Source organism: Aquarana catesbeiana, linkage group LG03 (genome assembly GCF_042186555.1).
Source record: "Aquarana catesbeiana isolate 2022-GZ linkage group LG03, ASM4218655v1, whole genome shotgun sequence".
In the NCBI taxonomy this organism is placed as follows: Eukaryota; Metazoa; Chordata; class Amphibia; order Anura; family Ranidae; genus Aquarana; species Aquarana catesbeiana.
In genome coordinates, this window is record NC_133326.1 from 249,076,786 (window position 1) to 249,083,582 (window position 6,797).

Sequence of the window (6,797 nt, forward strand, 5' to 3'; positions counted from 1 at the left end):
GGATCGGCATATACCACAGTGTGTTCCAGTTCCTGCCAATATGCAGCAACTTCACACAGCCATTGAAGAGGAATGGACCAACATTCCAAAGGCCACAATCAACAACCTGATCAACTCAATGCGAAGAAGATGTGCTGCATTGCATGAGGCAAATGGTGGTCACACCAGATACTGACTGGTTTTCGGACCGCCCCAACCCCTCAATACAGTAAAACTGCACATTTTAGAGTGGCCTTGTATTGTGGCCAGCCTGAGGCAATAATCATGCTGTCTAATCATGCCACACCTGTGAGGTGGATGGATTATCTCGGCAAAGGAAAAGTGCTCACTAACACAGATTTGTGAACAATATTTGAGAGAAAAAGGTCTTTTGTGTACATGGAAAAAGTCGTAGATCTTTGAGTTCAGCTCATGATAAACAGGGGCAAACACAAAAGGGTTGCGCTTATAATTTTGTTCAGTATATATATATATATATATATATATCATATTTGATTTGATTGGATTGTAATCTTATCAAATGACATTAGGTTGGCACTGAACACGCATTCATTGAAATACAGTTTTATTTCTCATCCTATACCAAGTGTTGTAGTTACGGTGTAAAATTATGTTGCTTTTGTGTCAGAATGATTTTTTCTGCCAAAGCTGTGCCATTATCAACAAGAAGCATCCTTTTTCCAGGCATTCGATCATGCTTTCAGAATGCAGCCTAGGTTTTTTTCATCCTACTCCAAGCTACTTCTTTCCATAATGTCTAAGTAGATTAATGCTTTTTACGTGTAGGATTCAGTGTATGTACTATAAACAAACTCAATTTAACGGCTGTAGACAAAAAAACAGTTGCATCGATTTTGTATCTGCCACAGTTGAAAATATTCTTCAAGCATATACCTAAAATTAGCAAAATTAGTAAAGTCTCCTAACAATGATTTTATTTAGGTATCTTACTACGTGCTTTTATGCATTTAGGTTAAAGTAACTCTGTTTCAATCTAGGTTAGAACTAAGTCAATAGCAATATTACATCTTTGTGCCCAAAAAGAACACATTACACAGAAATATTCCTAAAAGTAGTACAAAAAAAACGTGATGTGGACAAAAATGTAATGGTGCCCTTAAACTCCATCTAACAGATTCCTAATCAGCCTGTTTTCAGATGGGTAAAAGTTATGTGAAAGTAGCTGAAAGTCGTGAATGGCCACTTCTAGGGAACAAATAATCAGGCCAGAAAATCTTGCCAGAACCTTATTCTTTTTTTCCTAATTATTCCATGGCAGAACAATAAGGGGTGTAATTGTAAAAAGTTTGTATAGCTATTTGTTCATCAATCCTGTATGTAAATTGTTCTGCATGAATGGAGTAAAACCGAAAGTTCACAGGCCATATTCTATGCAGATTGAGAATGTGTAACTGGGGTAAATACTGCATTATGGTCACATGATGGTGCTGACTATCATAAGAAATACAAATGCACCTCAGCTACATCTAGTGGCCATAATGCAGTATTTTCCACATTCACAGATTTGATTTGCAGAGAGCTCTCTATTGCCTGAGAACATTTGATGTTGTCCCTTTCACAAAAGAACAAAATTACATAAAGTTTGATATATCAACATGCAGTTTTGATAGATTAACAGCCGTGAGAATTTTTTATAAATACACCCGTAAGTGTGCTCCTCCCACTCATTTTTTTCTATTGCACATATAAGAATGCTCAAGCAACCCAAGCTTTCCTGTTTAGACAAAACACTGGGCTAAAAGACACAGCTGGATCAGGTTTTAGTTTACTGAAGTCAAATTAGTGAAATATGAATTTTCCTAAATGCTGTAAATAAAGGGGCATAATTAAAAGAGACATATTTATAAAGCAGTAAATGTGATGTTCACCAAACATTCACTGCAGGTAAATCTTTCTAGTGCACGAGTTTAAAAAACAGCAAATAATTCACCATCAGTAAATGTTTGATGAATGTCACAGTTACTGCTTTATAAGTATGCTTCTTGAGGAAACATAGTGGTACAATATCTTTAAAAGATAATGTCATTAGCGTAGTCAAACACTAAACACACTAAACGTGGTTTAAACATCTGTTTTACTTCAGTATTTTTTATATTATAAGATACATTGCTTGCACAACAAAAATCAAGTTCCATATAAATTCTATCTTTATATAGTACTTAGATGAAGTGGAACTTTTTCATGTGGTGGTATAAGCAAAAGTGTTTATGAAACCATGAAACATCCAGGGATTAATAAGAATCAAGCCCACAGTGGCTAGCATTTATGTTACTGCTTTTTTTAAATTATATATCAAATATAGTACAAACTACAGTAATAAATTAATCAAATGTAAAAAGGGCTTTTACGAATATATAATGGAAATATTATGCAGACTAACCTCATGTAACTCTGCTATATTTCTCTTCCTGTGAACAAAATAAGAAATGTGATATTCTACTATAATTTGAAAATAAGTAGAATTATCAATAATGAATGAATCATGAGAAAAATTGTCAGTATACTTACATTATAAATGAATTACTACATTGATTGCAAGCTGCAAGGGTATTTACAAAAAAGGTTATGTTCAAATATTAATTAACTAATTGTTTTATTAATATCTATAATTATAAAATGTAATAATTTAATAAATTAAAGCTAAAGCTTATGCAAAAAAACACCTATTAATGCAAATGAGTATTTATTAAGAAATCGTTACATTTTAGGTTTATGTTTTTTAAAATAAATCCAATTTAATATATATAAATATATATATATATATATATATATATATATATATATATATATATATATATACAGGGGCGTAACTACCACCATAGCAACCCATGCGGGCGCTATGGGGCCCGCAGCCGAGTGGGGCCCAGTGAGGATAAGAGCACCGCCGGCACAGTTTCCCAGCCAGGGGAAGAGAGAGGAAAGGAAGAGGCGAGCTGTCCGTATCAGCAGAGAGCTGAATTGCCTGATGTAAGAGCTTTCATTAGAACTTCCAGTGTTCCCGGGGCTCACGTCACATAGCTCCACCTTTTGGCCGGTGCCTTTGATAGACAGAACGCCGATCCAATGCGGGACATGTGACGTCATCAAAGGCGTCCGGCCAAGAGGTGGGGCTATGTGACGATCAGGGCCGGTGCTACCACTAGGCAAACTAGGCAGCCGCCTAGGGCGCACTGCTGTCTAGGGTGCCCGGCCACTAGTGTTCCTACTCTCTTCTCTCTGCAGCAAGCAACTAAGTCTCATAATCAGCAGGCACTCTGTTCATTCATAGTGTCAGAGGCACAGCGGCGACGGAGGACTGTGTGTGTGTCCCGACTCCCGAATGAATGGAAGCAAGCAAACATTCATTGATTGGCGCTGGTGAGGCTGCGTTTGATGGGCGCTGGTGAGGCTGCATTTGATGGGCGCTGGTGAGGCTGCGTTTCATGGGCGCTGGTGAGGCTGCATTTGATGGGCGCTGGTGAGGCTGCATTTGATGGGCGCTGGTGAGGCTGCGTTTCATGGGCGCTGGTGAGGCTGCATTTAATGGGTGCTGGTGAGGCTGTATTTAATGAACGTTGGTGAGGCTGCATTTGATGGGCGCTGGTGGGCTGCATTTAATGGGCGCTGGTGAGGCTGCATTTGATGGGTGCTAGTGGGCTGCATTTAATGGGTGCTGGTGGGGCTGTATTTGATGGGCGCTGGTGAGGCTGCATTTGATGGGCGCTGGTGAGGCTGTATTTGATGTGCGCTGGTGAGGCTGTATTTAATGGACGCTGGTGGGCTGCATTTAATGGGCGCTTTATTAAAAAGGTGAGTATACATGGGCAGGGCAAAGGGGGTGGAGCCAGGGGGGGAGGCAAAATTAGGTTTCACCTAGGCTGTCAAAAATCCTTCCACCAGCCCTGGTGACGATGAGCCCCGGGAACACAGGAAATTCAAATAAAAGCTATTACAGCGGGCAATCCCGCTCTCAGTTGATCCGGGTGGCTTGCCTCTTCCTCTGCATAGGTGGGGCTGTATGGGGCACAGGCAGACCAGGCTGTATTGGGCACAGGTCACGCTGTATTGGGCACAGGTCATGCTGCATTGGGCACAGGTCACGCTGTATGTGGCACAGGTCACGCTGCATTGACACTAGGGCAGCTGTGGGGGGGGCTGTTTGCAGGGGGGCCCCATACAACATTTTGATATGGGGCCCTGCTATTTCTAGTTACGCCCCTGTATATATATATATATATATATATATATATATATATATATATATATATATATCAATAATATATTCATAATTTATATATTAAATGAGCTTCATTTTACCCTGTACAAATTAGGATTATAATATGTACAATTATTTTTTTTTTTTTTGGCACAACTGTTCTGTTTATACAAATAATAACTTCAGGTATGCTAGAAAAGATAACAAATTAATGATGGAACATCTGTGCACCAATAACAAAGTATTTTTATAGTTCAACTGGTTAGCCCAGTTCCCCTACACCTTCCTTCTTTTCTTTGTTCCACCTGCTGGTTTGTAAACGATCAGCGGGAGCTCTAGGGTGGCAATCTTGTGACTTCCGTCGAAAGATACATTAGAGAACATATTTATTTTACTGATCTTCAGCCTCGTTGCTCTAGCAATTTCAATTATCCTGTTTTCTGTTAGTTTCAAGTCCCTCTGTAAACACATCAGATCCACCTGAAAATTAGAGCTGTGCAATGCCAAGGCTATGATGTAGGCCACAATTTTAGATTTCATTGTCCCCGATATAAAATTCTGAACCCTGCCATCCTTATAGACTATTACAGAAAAGTTCTGCATTAAAATTTCACGAATAATACTTGGACATCCTTTGGTAATAGGATGTTTCCGTTTTGCGACTTTAAGTTGGCTGAATTTAATCAAAGTGTCCAATTACCACAGAACGTGAACCTGACGGTCAGGGTCCTTTGCTAGTTTAAGCTCTTGGAGCTCTTGAGGGACAAATAAAGTATGCTCCTTTTTCTCTGTCATCTGTTGGAGTTCCTCAGGTGTAATGTTTTTAAAAGCAGCAGAGACACTTTCCAAAGCTTCATATTCCACGGGAGAGATAAGGTCATCAAATGGTAGACATTTTCTGATTTATCTGCACTAGCATAACAAGGAGGCAAGAAGATAGAAGACAACTCTTCTTTATTTGTGTCCATTGCTTCTTCCACTAGCTCTATTTTTCCTTTGTTCTTGATGATCTCTTCTGCTGCTTTCACCATTGCTTTATTTAAGGTTTTGCTGCCAACTTGGTTCAGTTTTCGAGAACTTCAGTTTCTGTCTATTGGTACCAAAAGCTTTTATAAGTGCATCCACCTTTTCTCTGTAGGTTCTTGTTGACGGGTCTGTCACATCTTCGATTTGCTTACTCATGCTATTGTCAGTTTCCAAAACTGGCCGCATCTTGATATGCTCAGCATCATAAACCTCTATCTTCTCAGTGGCGTTATTCAGGACCCCAATAAAATGCTTGCACAGCAGGCTGGTCTTAGTTTCAGATGAAAAATGATTTCCAGCATAACTTAGTCTGTCTGTGTCTGCTGACAGAATTCTTAGCTTTTTTGTTTCTGGGATTTTGTCATCTTCATTCCTATATAAAGTGAAACGTACCTCCTTGGGTGTCTAAATAGTTCCATTGGCAAACTTAACGAGTAAAGCTGCCTGCTTTGGGTCCCCCCTATACCCCCACACTGCTTTAGCAGCCATGTGTATTTCTATAATATGTACAATTCTAATATGTAGAGGGTAAATGGAAACTAGTTATAGTTGCTGTCTGCTGTCTTTTAACTAACAGATACTTACTAGCCCATGTAGTCAAGTGACGTGCGTTCCAGAGCTGATTCTTCGCCAGGCTTCGGATCCCTGGTACCTTAATCTTGGATGTGGGAACTGGCTGTGTCTTCCTGATATCACACAGCTGGCTTCTCCCTCCGCTGCAAGACTGGTCTTACCGCTTCCTGGAATGTGTGATATGACCCAAGAGGCTGTGGGCAGTAGGGAGGGGCAACTCTGAGGTGAAAATGAATAAGGTTGGAGTGGATGCTTGTCAAAAAAAAAGGTACCCACCCCCCCCCCCCCCACCCCCCCACCCCCAAAAAAAAGGCCTACATTTCAGTTATAGGCTGGTAGAGGGAAACAATGACAGGAATTTTAATTTTTGTCTGAAGTTCCTCCTTAAATTGAACACAAGAAGTGGTGTTGCAAACCTAGCAATGCAAAGTGGCAGGTGCGTGAATCATAGAATAAGGCTGAATATATTTATATATTTGCAAACACTTTAACTGACAGAAACTAGATTGTGTGACAATGCTCCTATTTAAGGGAGGGGCTTCTATTACTCTGATGATATGAGTTTCCCACAGCCCTGATTGGTTCTGTGCAGGTCACAAGAAAAAAACAGTTCAGAAGAGAAATTCTAATTAAATTATAAATATCAAGCAAAGGTGTTGATTTACTAAAGGCAAATAGATTGTGCACTTTGCAAAGTGCTGTTGCATTCTGTAAAAGCAGTTGCCCCAGAGCTTAAAGCTCTGCTGACTTCCATCATCCAATCATCACCAGAGTGGCCACTCACCACTCTGGGTCAGCAGGGGATTTCCTTTTGCTCATTGGCAAAGTGTAATCTGTCAATGTCCTCAATGTCCAGCTTCTCATTTAGGCCTCAGACTCAACCAGCATCCAGGGCGACCTCTGATGTTCTGGAATAGCTGCTACCCTGTCTGTCTTTCACTCATATGCTACAGTCCACTCCCAGCCTTAGATTCTCTGCCAA

General features: G+C 40.1%; 1 pseudogene; it reads right to left on the minus strand.

The window, feature by feature from the left end:
- Positions 1–4,492: 4,492 nt before the first annotated feature.
- On the minus strand, positions 4,493–5,731 carry LOC141134513 (DNA-directed RNA polymerase I subunit RPA49-like; annotated as a pseudogene).
- Positions 5,732–6,797: the final 1,066 nt, after the last annotated feature.